The 18716-nt window shown below is 47.5% G+C and overlaps 3 non-coding genes across 3 annotated transcripts; all 3 read right to left on the minus strand.

The window, feature by feature from the left end:
- Nucleotides 1–532: 532 nt before the first annotated feature.
- On the minus strand, nt 533–604 carry TRNAC-GCA (transfer RNA cysteine (anticodon GCA)). Its single transcript has one exon. It is a non-coding gene; the product is annotated as a tRNA-Cys (tRNA).
- Nucleotides 605–13374: 12770 nt separating this feature from the next.
- Nucleotides 13375–13447, minus strand: TRNAT-UGU (transfer RNA threonine (anticodon UGU)). The gene has a single exon. It is a non-coding gene; the product is annotated as a tRNA-Thr (tRNA).
- Nucleotides 13448–16095: 2648 nt separating this feature from the next.
- On the minus strand, nt 16096–16167 carry TRNAC-GCA (transfer RNA cysteine (anticodon GCA)). Its single transcript has one exon. It is a non-coding gene; the product is annotated as a tRNA-Cys (tRNA).
- Between the last annotated feature and the right edge of the window lie 2549 nt (nt 16168–18716).

Below are 18716 nucleotides of genomic sequence, written 5' to 3' on the forward strand. Positions count from 1 at the left end.
CAGTTTTACTTGCTTGCCGAATCGGCATTTACCGAATCGGTTTTTACCTAATTGGATTTTACCGATTCGGACTTTTCCGATTCGGTAAATACCGATTCGGTCTTTACAATGTGTTCCTATGGGCCTTTTGGCCATGGGGGTGTATTGCGATTACCTAATCGGTATTTGCCGAATCGGTAGTAGCCGAATCGGTAAATTCCGATTCGGTAAATGCCGATTCGGTACGTATCGAATCACAATACCGATTACTACTGAATCGGTATTTTTCTGATTTTTTTTATCTACATATCATTTTCCGATTTCAAAATACCGATTCGGTACGATTCGTATTTTAAAATCGGAAAATGCGTTTTACCTACATCGGGCCCTTAGTGCCTTAGCTTTAGTCAACTTGTCAGTATAAAGTTAAATATTTGAATCGTTTGGTCGTTTCTAGGAAACATGATATTTTAATGTTGGTCTTTTTCGCAGCAACGAACTTCTTTTTAGGCTTTGCACAAAATATTGTAAAACGGATTGAAAAAAAATCTGAAGGGGACACCCGGATTTGAACCAGGGACCTCTTGATCTGCAGTCAAATGCTCTACCACTGAGCTATATCCCCAGCTGCATCTTCAAGGAATGTAAAATATTACATTGCTGTTTCCTTTTCCTGATGAGCCTTAGTAGCTTTGTTTCAAGGCACGCCACGGACTTAATGTTCCAGTTTTGTGTGCGAGCACACTGCCTTCTGTGACATGTACTTTGTTTTATTTTTAACGCGTGGGAGCGCCTAGTCGCCGCTATAATGGCGAAAGGGAGTGATTATGACTATGGAAGTGCCTTCCCAGTGTGTTCTTGTGGTTGGAGTGTTTGCTATTAATTGCAGTATTATCCTTGTAATTGTGTTTGGTACTCCTTTGTAACATGCACACGCCACTTTTCTCTTGAAACACACTGTTTGCTACCTCTCACATTTTGTTTGCTTTTGATACTTGCACAAGTGCCACCATTGCCTACGTAACGTTTGTTCTTGTGCTTGAGTGTCTATCATATATTGCAGTATTATACATCTAATTGTGCTTTGTTTTCTCTTGTAACCTGCACACATCACTTTTTCCTCCTATAATGCACCGTTTGCTACCTCATGTATTTTGTTTGCTCACAATTGTTCACTTTTGCCTCATGTAACTTAACGTTTGCTTTTGTAATTTGTTCACTTGTAATTTTCTCCTCATGTATTTTTACGTTCCTATTGTGAAGCGCTCTGACACCTTTGGGTAAAGTACGCGCTATATAAAAACTCATAAATAAATAAATAATTGTGGTGAGGGTGGTATGTCACCCCCTTCCAATCCTCCAGGGGAGGGGCGATGAGTCCTAGCCATGGGGGTCTGAGGCTGGTGATGAGGGCGCAGGAGGTCGGTGCTGAAGCCCCCTCCAGGACCCGCCCACCCCCACCAGTCAACCAAGGCCCCACCGCAGCTACAGGGGGGCTCGGCCGAGAGCATGATGCGGGGTGTCAGAGCCCCACAGCAGGAGCGGGGGGGAGGAGACTCCTGGGGGCGGGGTGAGGGGCAGAAGAAGGGGCATCCTAGAAGGACATCGCATCTGTAACTTCACCCTTCTAGGCAGCAGGGGCCACTGCAGGGTCACACACCATCAGAAGTAGAAAAGAACCAGGGGCCCAAGGGTATCCGAGCCACCCCCCGCCCCCCCGTGAGATGGGAGGGTGCACTGGCAAAGGGAAGGAAAAGAGGATTTGCTAACTGAACAAGAATTTGCAATGCAATAGTTCTCGCATTAATTAAGTTTGAGCTATTGGCATTGCTAAATATTGCAACACAAATTTCAATAAAAGTCTATAAATTGAAGGCCACAAAAATGTGCATTTATTTTTTTAGCAATGGTGGCATGCTGCGCTTTAGATTAATATGTTTAAAAGTAAAGTACACCATACTGCGATTGCTACAATAGTTAATTGTGGATGCGTTAACAATTGATGCGTGCACTGATGGCTGGTGGTGTGTGTGCCTGTAGAAATTGTGCACTGATGGCTGGTGGTGTGTGTGCCACTACCACTGTGTGTGCACATTGTGTGTGCCACTACCACTACCACATGCTCTACCACTGAGCTATATCCCCACCTGATCCATCTCTCCACAATACGGAATATATTTGTTTTCATTGGCCCTGCCTGTGCAATATCTTTTAGTTTTACATTTCCGTCTTGTAGTTCGTTTTTTCTGCTCAGCTCTATCCTGAAGCCATTGAGGGTTTCTAGCACTGAGCTACAAACATGTCCGCCAATTCTGTTCCTGTCCTTCACCTCTTTTGTGTGCCTGACCTATATTCACCGGTCTTGTTCTTTATTTCTCCACTGACCTATGTGGCCCTGCTTCAAGGCGCGCACCGAGTATGATGACGTTTCACCTTCTGAATGCGGACAGAAAGCCTTCTTAAATAGGATATTTTTAGGGCTTGCCTGCTGATGCGCTTCTGCGCATAGCTGGTGAAGCTCTATTGTGGCTTATCCAGAGTTTAACCCCCACTGGCGATTCCACTGGCGATTCCTTGCAGTGCATGTGCTTTTTAGGTCATTGCGCAAGCGCAAGCCCTAAAAAGCACGTTAACAATGCCACCAGCCGCCTGCCTGCCTGCCTCGCATTACCACATCAAAGGCAGCTTCTCAGCGTGCGCTCATCCCCTAATTATTCACGGCCGGCCGGCCGTACTTTCCGGTCTCCTTTTATGCTCTCTGATGCTTGTTTATTTTGTATAGGTATACTCAGGACTCGTTTCTTTCAAACCCTTTGTCGAGCTTTACAGTTGCTGAACATCTTTTATTATTCATTATGGGGTAATACTGCCACATCCACAGCACTTTGTCAACATCTTTTATTATTCCTTATGGGGTAATACTGCCACATCCACAGCACTTGGTCATGTCTCTTTCTCGTGTTATTTTGATTCACCGTATATTTACTCTTGCCTGACATTCCACGTCTTCATTTTGGCTCTCATCAGAAGCTGCTTCTTCACTGGCCATAGACTGCTCAGCTCATTGTATTATCGCAATTGTCTGCTTATAGTTTGTATTTTACTGATCCACAGTCTGCCACCTTTGTGTTGTGTGTATAGCACGTTAATTGGCCTTCCAGCATTTGGCAGACCAAGCCTTCAAATTCACACGTAGCTGCTAATCCGGGAAGCGCTGCCCCGACCAGCTCCATTAACACGTGAACTCCTGTCTTGAACAAAACGTGCAGCTTTGCACTGCAGCATTTCTTCCTGGAACGAAATGACCCACTGAGTTTTAAATGACATCTTGAAATGCGCCCACCACACAGCTCCACGAGGCACCCACCATACAGCTCCACCGATGCACCCACCACACAGCTCCACCGATGCACCCACAACACAGCTCCACCGATGCAACCACCACACAGCTCCACCGATGCACCCACCACACAGCTCCACCGATGCACCCACCACACAGCTCCACCGATGCACCCACCACACAGCTCCACTGATGCAACCACCACACAGCTCCACCAACACAGCTCCACCGATGCACCCACCACCCAGCTCCACCGACACAGCTCCACCGATGCACCCACCACACAGCTCCACTGAGGCACCCACCACACAGCTCCACCGAGGCACCCACCACACAGCTCAACAGTTGCACCCACCACACAGCTCCACCAAAGCACCCACCACACAGCTCCGCCGATGCACCCACCACACAGCTCCACCGATGCACCAACCACGCTGCTCCGCTGATGCACCCACCACACATCTCCGCCAATGCACACACCACACAGCTCCACCAAGGCACCCACCACACAGCTCCACCGATGCACCCACCACACAGCTCCACCGATGCACCCACCACACAGCTCCACCAACACAGCTCCACCAATGCACCCTCCACCCAGCTCCACCGATGCCCCCACCACACAGCTCAAGTGACACAGCTCCACTGATGCACCCACCACACAGCTCCACTGATGCACCCACCACACAGCTCCACTGAGGCACCCACCATATAGCTCCACCGATGCACCCACCACACAGCTCCACCGATGCACCCACCACACAGCTCCACCGATGCAACCACCACAAAGCTCCACCGACACAGCTCCACCAATGCACCCACCACCCATCTCCACCGATGCCCCCACCACACAGCTCAACTGACACAGCTCCACCGATGCACCCACCACACAGCTCCACCGATGCACCCACTACACAGCTCGACCGATGCACCCACCACACAGCTCCACTGATGCAAACACCACACAGCTCCACTGAGGCACCCACCATATAGCTCCACCGATGCACCCACCACACAGCTCCACCGATGCACCCACCACACAGCTCCACCGATGCAACCACCACACAGCTCCACCGACACAGCTCCACCAATGCACCCACCACCCATCTCCACCGATGCCCCCACCACACAGCTCAACTGACACAGCTCCACCGATGCACCCACCACACAGCTCCACCGATGCACCCACTACACAGCTCCACCAATGCACCCACCACACAGCTCCACTGATGCAAACACCACACAGCTCCACCAACACAGCTCCACCAATGCACCCTCCACCCAGCTCCACCGATGCCCCCACCACACAGCTCAAGTGACACAGCTCCACTGATGCACCTACCACACAGCTCCACTGATGCACCCACCACACAGCTCCGCTGATGCACCCACCACACATCTCCGCCGATGCACACACCACACAGCTCCGCCGATGCACCCACCACACAGCTCCGCCGATGCACCCACCACGGAGCTCCACCAAGGCACCCACCACACAGCTCCACCGATGCACCCACTACACAGCTCCACCGATGCACCCACCACACAGCTCCACTGATGCAAACACCACACAGCTCCACCAACACAGCTCCACCAATGCACCCTCCACCCAGCTCCACCGATGCCCCCACCACACAGCTCAAGTGACACAGCTCCACTGATGCACCCACCACACAGCTCCACTGATGCACCCACCACACAGCTCCACTGAGGCACCCACCATAAAGCTCCACCGATGCACCCACCACACAGCTCCACCGATGCACCCACCACACAGCTCCACCGATGCAACCACCACACAGCTCCACCGACACAGCTCCACCAATGCACCCACCACCCATCTCCACCGATGCCCCCACCACACAGCTCAACTGACACAGCTCCACCGATGCACCCACCGCACAGCTCCACCGAGGCGCCCACCATACAGTTCCACCGATGCACCCACCACACAGCTCAACCGATGCACCCACCACACAGCTCCACCGATGCACCCACCAACCAGCTCCACCGATGCCCCCACCCCCCAGCTCCACCGATGCCCCACCACACAGCTCCACCGATGCACCCACCACACAGCTCCATCGATGCACCCACCGCACAGCTCCACCGATGCACCCACCATAAAGCTCCACCGAGGCACCCACCACACAGCTCCACCAATGCACCCACCACACAGCTCCACCGATGCACCCACCACACACCTCCACCGATGCACCCACCACACAGTTCCACCGATGCTCCAACTAAGCTCCACCAATGCACACACCAAACAGCTCCACCAATGCACCCACAAAGCTGCACCGATGCACACACCACTCAGCGCAACCACAGCATCACTCAGCGTAACCACAGCATCACTCAGCACCACCACAGCATCACTCAGCGCAACCACAGCATCGCTCAGCGCAACAACAGCATCACTGGTTCAAATATGTTCTTTCAATGTTTCAAGCTGTTTTCAAGCTTTCACGCTTTATTACAAATCACAGCTATTTACAAAAGTGTAAGCTATTGCCATTACAAATTAAATAAATTATTTAAGTATTAATTATTTTAAAAAATTAAAAGCCATTGTTATTTGTAATATCAATACATCTAAGTCACGTAAATACAAAACATGTTGCATTACAAATGCTATAGGTGTCACATTTGCAAAAGTTATAACTATTGACATTGTAAATGACAAAGCTATTAATTTAGCTATTTTAAAATATAACGCATCAATAAATAAAAAAACATTTATAAGACCAATAGCTCAAACTTTGCTAATGCGAGCCCTATTGCATTTCCAATGCTTGTTGATTTTACCTCCGCGAGACGCCTCCTGCTACGTGGGTGAAATGGCAAAAGAGGGGCCAGTGGGGGGAGTGAGGGGAGTTGGGGGGCGGAGTATGGCGACACTATCATATATCCTACAGGAGGGGCAACGAGTGGTGTATGGAGTTTGATGGGGGTGACTACAGCACCCCATCCCCAAACGCTGCCAGTGAACACGTCATCACCGCCGCAGGAACACGTCACCGCCACCAGGTACACGTCACTGCGGCCACGCGTCACAGCGGCCAGGTTCACGTCACCGCAGCCAGGTTCACGTCATCACCGCAGCAGGTACACGTACCCGGAGGGCTCTACCAAGCACACGATGAGGGATTATCAGAGTCCCAGAGGGGGAGCGAGGGATGGACGCAAAGGGGGAGACAGGCTTGCGCCCTGCTCCCCCTGCGTCCCCCCTTTTTCTTGTAATGAGATCAAACCCTAATGTGTAACTTCTAGGCAAGAAACACTTTTAAAACAGGCTACCAAACAAAGGGCCTTATTTATGAAAGCCTTACAAAGCAGTTGCGTCACCTTTTGTGGTGCTGCGGCATCCTAACAAATGCACCACACTGAGCCCTATTTACAAAGTGATGCAACTAGGCAGATGAGTCACTTTGTAAACCCCTGTGCCACATTATGCCAGCATCAGGTATAATGTATGCCGGTTGGGCATTCCCCTGTAAAAAAATGCTCACAGAATTGGCTAAGTGAAATCTATGAGATTTCTCTGCGCCACTTCTACCGGTTCACTGTGGCAAATCCTTATGCCTGCTTCACAGCAGGCATAAGGACTGACGCAGGCTCGTTTACATGGGACTCACCCAAGTGTAATGACACATTGCTGGAGCTGTGTCTGTTTTGCGACACACTCCAGAAATGCACTGCGCCTCCAGATACGTCAGGATTCCTGCCGTATCGGGTTAATCCTTGCGACATGGAGCGCCGTGCTGTAAACATGGCGCATCCAGGGTGTCGCAAGGAGGGTGAAATGAAAAATGTTGCATCGCTGTTTTCAACCAACGAAGCAACACTTTTCATAAACGAGGCCCAAAATGCTCTCAGGTGGAAAGCCAAGAGTGGTTGAAAGTGTAGTGTAATCAGTACTCTTTTGCTTTCTAAAGCAGGGACATACCATTGACCCCTGCAACCTGTCTCAAGTAGTGGGGTCCCCAAGCCTTAAGGGGTCCCCTACCCTCAGGGAGGTGGGGCTTAAAGCGGCGAGGTCTGCGGAGGGGCGGGGCATAAGCCCATTGCTTTTGTGAGGCATGGTTCAAGCACTTTAACACTGGTTAGAAGTGGAAAGGTGTGCAGAGTCCTAACACCTGCAAAAATGAGATCAGCAAAAATAGCAGAGGTGAAGTCAAAAAGTTTAGGGAAAGACCACCCTAAGTCTGACAGGTCTAACAGTTCTTTTAAAGGGCTTGGACATATCGTATAATCAATTTGCCAATGACAGTTCTATTTGAAAGTCTCTTCACTGGCTGACATCTCGCTAATGGCCTCAGTTCTGGACAGATTGAAATTCTATAAAACAATGAACCACAACTTCAATCCCAAGAAGTCAGACTTTTTTCTCTTCTCGTGGAAGTCATCATCCACACCAGACAAAGAATGGCTACGTTCCATTGCTACCCCAAACAGCAACTCTACTATCTCTGAACACATCCTCAAGTTTCACAATCGAGGTTAAAGTGGTTGCAATTTACACACCGACTTTTAGCAAACTCATTAGCAGGGACGGATTGGGAACACAAACCCGCCCTGGCCATTGAGCCAGGCCAGCCACGGGGGGGGAGTGGAGGAGTCACGTGTAAAACACTGTTGCTCCTTTTGTTACAGGGGGGCGATATTGCAGATATGCAGCAAAACCGGCCCCCGGTAACAAAAATGGCCCCCATAGGTCCAAAAACTGTCCCCACCCTGGTGGCCCACCCGGCAAATGCCCAGTGCCCACTACGGCCAGTACCGTCCCACTCATTGGTATTTTTTAACAAACTGACCACGGTCAATAAACATTTTTTTTTTGCAGCAAAGATGGGAGGAATATTTCCACAACTTCCCCATGGGTTATACTTTATGCTACTTATATATAGTGTACTTTTAACCTTTTGACCTCGTGCCTTCCTATGGTCACAGAGTCATGGTTGTCAGTACATAACTGGAGTAGTAAAGTTAGGAATCCTAACTTTACTACTCCTAAGTGCCTTTTGTGAATACGGAAAGTTGTAAAGTTAGGATTTTATCTCAGATTACTTTCGTGAATCGAGCCTTATATTACCTCCTAGTGAACACAAGTTTGTTCTTTAAGTTCTGGGTCCCTCTCATTGGTTCTATGAGTCTCGCTGGAGAACCGCAAAACCTACTGGAGGTCAACACAACTATAACATGAGAGCAGCCATTGAGGAACCACTCAGGAGACACTACTCAAAAAAGCCCACACCAGTTGAAAACAATCGGAAAGGATTTTCTGACCCTCATTACCAGGCTGGTGTTTAGCATAGACATGCCCATTACATGAACTTAATAGGGTGACCGGGGACAGATATCCCTTCTAGCACAGGCTATACCAGAATAACTAACATGTACTCAGCTTAACACTACATGAACATCTGTTCTATTGTGCTGTGCTCGTGTAAAAATGAATGTGCAGGACCATGTGTAAAAAGAGTCTTGAGCCTATAAAGTGCCACCACACTGCCATTAGTATTTCATGCAAAGGCAGGTCACAGTGTATTCGAAGATCTGGCTTTGATTGAAGCTGTATATATGTTTGCATTATTTCTCTCTAGTTATGCCCCCTTCAATTAGATTATTGTGGGACTGGAATTCTGGCATTTTAGCACTGTATATGCGTTGACTTGCAATCTGTTATAATCTACTGGTGCATTTCCCCTTGCCTATGTTTCTCTTCCTTCTGCTCAGCCAGAATGAGTGTTGGTGTGCCTGGAGATGTCTGGAATGTTGGATCATTGATGATGTCATGGAATGATGGGTGCCTGGTGAGGTTGGGAGTGTCAGTTGGAGTGTGCAGGCTGAGCAGGAAGATGCATCAATCACATTAGATTATAACACAATCCAATAAAGATTTTGTGTGCAAAAGTTACTCAGTGCTGCCGTTTGCACGGTGCATGCACCCTTCCAAATCTGAGCTTTTTGTTTGTGAGGGGTTGTTAAAGACACAATATGCTTGATATGTTATGTTATGTCTTTTAGGTCGGGCTTGGGCAGCGCATGGGTTGCTCTGCGAGCCATACCGTATTGGAGATGGTACTTGAAGCCCCACCCACTCTCAGTCCATATTTGTCATTGGGTTGTGTCATTGTCCTTCTTAAATTCTGGCTTTTGATTGGTTAATAGGCGTGATAGTTACCGCCTTTTCTTTATTTGTAATCACCTATAAGGACTGGCCCTTTTACTTCGGTTGTTACACTGTACGTCTTCTTTAGTCTGTAAGCACTATTTTCTTTAATGAGCTTCTCTTACTACGGAGGGCAGTAGGGTCTCTTGTGCGAAGTTGTTACCACTGCTTGTTTACTTAACTCGTAGGAAATGGGAAGCTCTTCAGGGGCCATCGGAGATAGAAGGAGGCAACTCAACGATACCTTCAAGCATTTGGAATGCAATAGGAATCGCATTAGAGAGGGTTTAACTATTGGCATTGTAAATGGCAATGTCTTTTATTTATGTTTTAAAAACCAAAACATAAATAAAAGGCATTGCCATTTACAATGCCAATTGCTCGAACTTGCGTAAATGCGAGACCTATTGCATTGCAGATGGTTGTCCTATAAGGCAGCTCACCAAGCGCTTGTCCTTTTGGTGTTTCGAGGTTTCGTTGGTAGACCGAGAATTGCAGTTATGGGGTAACCCTTTAAAGGGGATTGACATTTTGACCCACCACCTAACTTTCCCCAGCATGACGGGGGCGGATGGGTGCAGAAGGCTGGTGGTGTCAATCTGAACCTTGCCTGGTGTTGTCCTGAAACCCCGAAGACTGGATCTGTGAGTCAAAACCTTATCTGAAAAACTGTATTCTTGTTTCCCCCCATCGGGTAACATTGCACAACCTGAAAATTGCACCAAGTGTCTACTTTTTAACGTGAAAAGTACTTCTTATGAAAAACATACTTACCTTTTTACATATTTCTTGGTCTTAAAAGAAATCTTGAAAGAAGCTTATTGTGTATAAAATTTGTGTTGATCTCCTTTGCCAGTCATGTGTCATTTATTAATCACTGTGTGTATAACACATGTCTTACACTCCTCTGTGTTAGGCATAAGGCTGCTCGACCACTCTACCACTAATAGAGCACTTTGGGGTTATATTGAGCCTCGTACACTTCTGGTGGAATTTCTGGACTCTTTGCCCTATATAACCACTTAGTGTTATACCGTATACAGAGCCAGCTCCCTACAACAGCCATTAAACGTCTTCTACATTGACAGGAACTGCCATGATGGTGGTTCCTGCCAAAGGATAGAGATATCCCCTGGGCTGTGAACATCTCTAAATTTGGTAGGCGTAGTAAAGGCAGTTACCACCTCCACCACCTTATCTGTTTTTACTCCGTCGGCTAAATCCTAAGTGGCCCAGTGAGCAAAAAACAATGGCCTGGAATGCTAAACGGAGGGATTACCAGTAGTTAGACTATTTGCAAGCACTCCTCCCATCACCTTTTCGGTGTTTGGCTGCCAGTAGCGTGCTTCGAACCTGAGACTGGCGTAGCTTTCCAAGTCTACTACTGCCCATGTTTGTGAATTTAAAAAAGCTGTAAATTTGCATCCGTTCAAAGAGTACTCCTACGGGTGCAGATTTGATGCTTTTTTTGGTAAACTGGTCAATAATTTGCATATTTTTATTCAGAAAGAAGTTACACAACGAAGCACAGCAAGCAAAGTTGCCTTGTTTCTTTATTGGAAGAGAGCAGGACTGAGCCATATCTGCACAGAAAAGGTGCAGTTCTGCTCTGACTCTCTATGCGCTGGTGCACTTCAGCCTGCCTAGTGCCAACCAGTACTTAATTTGTAAAAACATAAGGGCAAGGCCTCTATTCAGGAGGCCACTGCAGCGAGTACTACACATCGCCCCTGCCATGCTGCCAATGACAGTAACAACACCACTACCAAACATATCTCTCCTACAAGTGTGGGAGTTCGGACTGTTCCTGGCCCCCAGAACTATAAGAATGGCGTGGGCAGCAAGTAATATCAATTTTTATTATATATTCAGTGCCACAGGAATTATGTGGCAAATGAGGGCCAAATTATGTGGCAGGATTTAGAAAATTATGCGGTAGGAAAAGGCAAAAATATGCAGTGTAATGCAGCACATTTTCAAATAGCGCTACTTCATTATTTTCTACTGTTAATACTTGTTAACCCTCTTTTGAGCATTGGGTGCACCTCATTAGTACCAGTGTAACACTCAAATATAGCAATAAGCAATAGAAATAGGACCATTGAACATTTGCAAACGGCTTTTCTCTGCACGGCAATACGTGTTGCTGACTTTGTAGTAACTTTTTAAATGTCTGATCTCGAAACCATTTAAAAAAAAAATCTGCAGGTTATGCAGAAGTTTAGAGATTATACATCGCCCCTGCCATGCTGCCAATGACAGTAACAACACCACTACCAAACATCTCTCTCCTACAAGTGTGAGAGTTCGGACTGTTCCGGGCCCCCAGAACTATAAGAATGGCTTGGGCAGCAAGTTATTTCAATTTTTATTATATATTCAGTGCCACAGGAATTATGTGGCAAATGAGGGCCAAATTATGTGGCAGGATTGAGGAAATTATGCAGTAGGAAAAGGCAAAAATATGCCTTTAAAATATGGTTTAACTGAGATTGAGAGTTTTTAGAGGAAGTATGGGACATAACTTGGTGATAGGATTTCAGAGATGGTGTTATTCTTATTTTAGTCTCTACAATTTTCTTCTCTCTTATTGTTGTCTTGGTCTTATGTGCTTTAGAAAGGCCTGGGGTTATCGGTGATCCTTGGCACCCCTCTTGTTTAAACTGTCTGCCTTTCCTGGTCACAGTATTAACTTCTGCAACAGGGGGGGTTGCACACTGCAGGATAATTGAGTGAGTAATCAATTTGTTAGAACCAATGTGTGCTGCTCTCGCCCTAAGTGAGTATCTGGTAGGTTGGAGGGCAAAAATACCCTCTTGTGTGGATGCTCCACTCTCCATACAGTCAGTTGACACCCTACCTATTGTATCTCTTTCCACATTTGTGTCCACGTCAAAAATGTTAATCTTAGATCTACCCTTTCCTTTCCTAGAGTGGAACAATGGAGAGTCAAAAATCACCACAACGACATAGTTCCTTTTCCGCAAGAAGACTACCAACATACGGATTTGAGTGAATTCTTGACCTTTGGAATGATACACGCCCTGATGAAGTTCACCCTGATGAACGAAAAGCATTGGCTGAGACTCTTTGCACCAGTTTGGAATATTTGAATAAAGGATTTATATGTTTTCACCAAAGGAACTTGACTATTTGTTGTTACTTGAAACAGAGGACCAGGGTAGTGCTCCACTCCATTTTTCCCCTGATTCCTGATCATCTGCTTGGCAGTGTGCACCTCACAACGGCAGGTGCAGGAGCAGTCAGTGCACACCCATTGTGAATATTTTGATTAAGACTTATAACGGGAACACAGCTAAGAGGTGGGGCCACTGGAGTCCGCTGTTGACCACTGCCTTTTCCAAATGAACAGCCACAGTTTACAGTGAGTGGGCAATGACACAAGCCAATGAAAAATATGGGCGGAGCATCAAGCCCCTGCCTCAATACAGCATGCCTGGCAGAGCAGCGCATGCGCTGCCCAGGCTCGACCTGAAATTGTCACTGTGTCCAGGCAACATAAAGAAATGTAACTTATGTGAAGGCCCTAGAGGGCCACAGTGACCTCGTGAGCCGAAGGTGCCCTGCAGGTGACAGCTGTTCCTCGTGGTTTGAATGTAGTGCCAGGGAGATCAGTAGGTCCTTCCTGGCGAACTAGCTATTCACTTTTTATTGAAATACCACATCATAAGGTCGTCCAAGGACATAACAAATGTACCTTTTCTTTTTATTTGAGGAACTTTAGTCCAGGTCCGAAGTTAGCAATTGCTGCAGCACTACTGAGCGTAAGTGGCAAAGTCTGAAAGGAATATTTCTATCAACACATCCCCTATTAAACAAGATATTGGTATTTTTTTTTATTACAAAAAGGTTGGAGAGGCCCCAGCGAGATTAGAACTTGCGACCCCTGGTTTACAAGACCAGTGCTCTAACCCCTGAGCTATGGAGCCACGCGCTACTCATGGAGATGCAGTAGCTTATACAATGGACGAAGATCACACACCTCTGGCAAGAATACGCATCATTGTTGTTCATTGGGCGGAGAGTCAATAGGAGAGAATTGCGCGAGTCCAGATTAGTCAGAGAAAGAAAACAGGATCTACAGGATGTTGAACCACTGAGTCCAGAGACTGCTCCATCTCACTGCACAGTGTGAGACACTCACAAGAAACACCCTGCTCTGTGCTGCGCACACTGGCAGCCGCCCCCCCCCAACTACTATTCGTTAATGTGCACATTTAAGAGCATGACAGGTGCAGGCAGAAGAAAGTGCAGGGCATGGCTGGGTATGAACAGTTCAACACCTATCCTAAATGAAAGGACAAGGTCTTCATAGTGTTGGTGCAACATTGCTGTTTACACGTCTTTATCTGCAGGGAACCACCAGGGCCGGACTGAGAACCAAAACCAGCCCTGGCAAAGTGCTCAGACAGGGGGGGGGGGGGAGAGTCGATCCGCCCAGCGTTTTGCCACCCGGTTTTCAGCCGATTTTGTTACAGGGCCGTTTTTGCAGCATAGCGGCCCAAAACCGGCCCCCACCCGTGCGGCGCTCCAGGTGATTGCCCGGTGCCCGCTACGGCCAGTCCGTCACCGTCACTGGGAACCACGCCCACTAGTGACTTTCACGATGCACCCCAGGATCTGGCTGGTAAGATTCTTAAAGTCCACTGATGGGAAGAGAACCGCTCGATGGGAGAAGCAGGTACAGACAGCAAGGTGATGGAAGACAACGGGGCATATTATCAACGGGTAGCGGTAAATATCGTATTTTGCACTTAGCGCAAATTTGAATATCGCCGTCTATCGCTGGTTTATATTGCCGAGTTAGCGCGTTATCATCAACGTCTGACTCCAAGGCAATAAAAAACCCAGCGATAGCGGAAAACTGTGCGATTATGGCTGGAAGTCCAGCGATAAAAGCATAGCAATAAAAAATTCTGTGTAGATAGGGGAGGGTGGACTCATCCATAAAATCCACCTCCCATAGGATATAATGGCTACGTCAGATTGTAAGTCATTAATAAACCAGCGATAAGCACGGGTAGCGCTACTTTTCATATTGCTACGCGGGTTTGCGGCATGATTGATAATAAAAGATAGTTGTGTTAGAGACATTTTCCAGTTTATTTTAGTACGGTACGCCCACTTTGCATATAATTAGCGTTGCAGGGTTGGGCGTTATGAAGATGGGCGCCGAGGCAAGGAATCACACGCTAGCGTGTCCTTGCTGATAGTGCGATACAATTATCACCGCTTTTCAACTGAAAACGGACGCTAAAGCGGCGATAATTGTCTTGATAATATGCCCCAACGTTTACAAGATTGTGATGGAGCCTGTGTATACAAGTGGGGGCGGAGCCTGCTAGCGCCCTGGGCGAAATCAAGTGGGGGCCCTCTTGCTCCTCCCCCTCTCTTCAAGGGTTTTCCCTTCTATCTTTCCTAAGTGCTATATATAACAGGAGCTGCTATTAGGCAGTGCTCAATTTTTAAAACTACATTTGTTAATTAATCAACATATGAACAAATGTGTGCAATTGCCCAAAATATTTCTTTTTATTTATTTCAAAAAGATTTTTTATTAGAAGAATTGTGCACCATTGAGCCACCATTGCAGTGATCTCTGTTTTCAGGTTTACTACCGGGCCAGCTTGGAAGCAATGTTAGCTGGGGAACCTACCTAATAGGTTCTTGGGGAGGAGGGTTCACACTGAGAAAAAAAAATCACCAAATTGTGACTTTTACAGCACACTTGTCACATAAATGTTCAACAAAAATTCAAAGGTTCTGAAGGGGCGCAAAGGAAATATTCCCAAACCTTAGTGGTGCTCTGCGGAAGCCCTTACTCTGCCCATGGATAGTGGTACCCACCTCCCACTGTCACGTGGCTGTCACTGATCCGAATACACAGAGCATTCTTCACCATGCTTTCAACCTGTTCTAGATCCAGGGAATGTAACTCAGTCTTAAAGGGGAAAGGTGGACATTTCACAATCTCTTGCTGTAGACCGGGAGCCTCACCCCTTACTTTCAGAACCAGTGCGAGCCTCTTTCTAAATTTCTGTTTATTAGATTAGATTTCTCGTAGTCTATTAATCAGCAAACCTACACATTTCACAAACTTTGCAAACATTGAAATAGGGAAGTCTTACATTAAACATAAACTTCTGTCTTTGGTGATGTAAAAGGGTGCTTCCACTTTTAAAAGCTTGTGTTAGGACTTAAGAATAGTATGAGAGAGCTCACTATACTGGGCATCACAGCTTCAACTCACAGAATGCCAACTTAGCTCTTCATCCTTCTGGGAGTGATCACATGCTTCCAAACACTTGGGGATCTCGCTTTCGCTCCCTTTGTGTCTCACTCTCTCTCTCTTTCACCTTCTGCGATTCTCTCTCTTTCATCTTGTGTATCTCTCAGACAAAGTGCCTTAGCTTTAGTCAACTTGTCAGTATAAAGTTAAATGTTTAAATCGTTTGGTCGTTTCTAGAAACATGATCCAAAATGCGTGTGTTATTTTAATGTTGGTCTTTTTCGCAGCAAAGAACTTCTTTTTAGGCTTTGCACAAAATATTGTAAAAAGGATTGAAAAAAAGTCTGAAGGGGACACCCGGATTTGAACCGGGGGCCTCTTGATCTGCAGTCAAATGCTCTCCCACTAAGCTATATCCCAAGCTTAGTCTTTGAGAACTGTAAACTATAACATGCCTGTTTCCTTTTCCTGATGCGCCTTAGAGGTTTTGCTTCAAGGCGCGCCACGGACTTAATGTTCCAGTTTTGTGTGCGAGCACACTGCCTTCTGTGACATGTACTTTGTTTTATTTTTAACGCCTGGGAGCGCCTAGTCGCCGCTATAATGGCGAAAGGGAAGGATTATGACTATAGAAGTGCCTTCCCAGTGTGTTCTTGCGGTTGGAGTATTTGCTTTTTATTGCAGTATTATCCTTGTACCTGTGTTTGATACTCCTTTGTAACATGCACACGCCTCTTTTCTCTTGAAACACACTGTTTGCTACCTCTCACATTTTGTTTGCTTTTGATACTTGCACAAGTGCCACCATTGCCTGCGAAACGTTTGTTCTTGTGCTTGAGTGTCTATCATATATTGCAGTATTATACCTCTAATTGTGCTTTGTTTTCTCTTGTAACCTGCACACGTGTCACTTTTTCCTCCTATAATGCACCGTTTGCTACCTCATGTATTTTGTTTGCTCACAATTGTTCACTTTTGCCTCATGTAACTTAACGTTTGCTTTTGTAATTTGTTCACTTGTAATTTTCTCCTCATGTATTATTACTGTTCCTATTGTGAAGCGCTCGGATGCCTTCGGGTAAAGTCCGCGCTATATAAAACGCATAAATAAATAAATAATTGTGGTGAGGGTAGTATGTCACCCCCCCTTCCAATCCTCCAGGGGAGGGGCGATGAGTCCTAGCCATGGGGGTCAGAGGCTGGTGATGAGGGCGCGGGAGGTCGGTGCTGGAGCCCCCTCCAGGACCCGCCCACCCCCACCAGTGAACCAAGGCCCCACCGCAGGTACAGGGGGGCTCGGCCGAGCGCATGATGAGGGGTGTCAGAGCCCCACAGCAGGCGCGGGGGGAGACTCCTGGGGGCGGGGGTGAGGGGCAGAAGAAGGAGCATCTTAGAAGGACATCGCATCTGTAACTTCACCCTTCTCGGCAGCAGGGGGCACTGCAGGGTCACACACCATCAGAAGTAGAAAAGAACCAGGGGCCCAAGGGTATCCGAGCCACCCCCCCCCCCCCCGTGAGATGGGAGGGGGCACTGGCAAAGGGAAGGAAAAGAGGATTTGCTAACTGAACAAGAATTTGCAATGCAATAGTTCTCGCATTAATTAAGTTTGAGCTATTGGCATTGCTAAATATTGCAACACAAATTTCAATAAAAGTCTATAAATTGAAGGCCACAAAAATGTGCATTTCTTTTTTTAGCAAAGGTGGCATGCTGCGCTTTAGATTAATATGTTTAAAAGTAAAGTACACCATACTGCGATTGCTACAATAGTTAATTGTGGATGCGTTAACAATTGATGCGTGCACTGATGGCTGGTGGTGTGTGTGCCTGTAGAAATTGTGCACTGATGGCTGGTGGTGTGTGTGCCACTACCACTGTGTGTGCACACTGTGTGTGCCACTACCACTACCACATTCTCTATCACTGAGCTATATCCCCACCTGATCCATCTCTCCACAATACGGAATATATTTGTTTCATTGGCCCTGCCTGTGCAATATCTTTTAGTTTTACATTTCCGTCTTGTAGTTCGTTTTTTCCGCTCAGCTCTATCCTCAAGCCATTGAGGCTTTCTAGCACAAACATGTCCTCCAATTCTGTTCCTAAATAAGATAAAAAACTATTAATAATTGTAACAGACGAAAGTTTTTCTAGGAAGGCCACTGCTGGCGCCGTTGAATACTTAGATTACTTGATTCCCGCACATGCCACTTTGTCCCATGGCCTGCGCTTACTGCCTGTAGTCCCCTCTTACAGCTTCCAGCTCCACCCATGCACCCACCACCCAGCTCCACTGATGCCTCCACCACACAGCTCCACCGATGCACCCACCACACAGCTCAACTGATGCAACCACCACACAGCTTCACCGAAGCACCAACCACACCTCTCCGCCGATGCACCCACCACACAGCTCCTCCAATGCACCCACCACACAGCTCCACTGATGCAACCACCACACAGCTCCACCAACACAGCTCCACCGATGCACCCACCACCCAGCTCCACCGACACAGGTCCACCGATGCACCCACCACACAGCTCCACCGATGCACCCACCACACAGCTCCACCGATGCACCCACCACACAGCTCCACTGATGCAACCACCACACAGCTCCACCAACATAGCTCCATCGATGCACCCACCACCCAGCTCCACCGATGCGCCCACCACACAGCTCAACCGATGCACCCACCACACAGCTCCACCGATGCACCCACCACACAGCTCCACCGATGCATCCACCACACAGCTCCACCGATGCACCCACCACACAGCTCAACCGATGCACCCACCACACAGCTCCACTGATGCAACCACCACACAGCTCCACCAACACAGCTCCACCGATGCACCCACCACCCAGCTCCACCAACACAGCTCCACTGATGCACCCACCACACAGCTCCACCGATGCACCCACCACACAGATCCACCGAGGCACCCACCACACAGCTCCACTG

This window comes from Lissotriton vulgaris, chromosome 1_1, assembly GCF_964263255.1.
Source record: "Lissotriton vulgaris chromosome 1_1, aLisVul1.2, whole genome shotgun sequence".
Classification (NCBI taxonomy): domain Eukaryota; kingdom Metazoa; phylum Chordata; class Amphibia; order Caudata; family Salamandridae; genus Lissotriton; species Lissotriton vulgaris.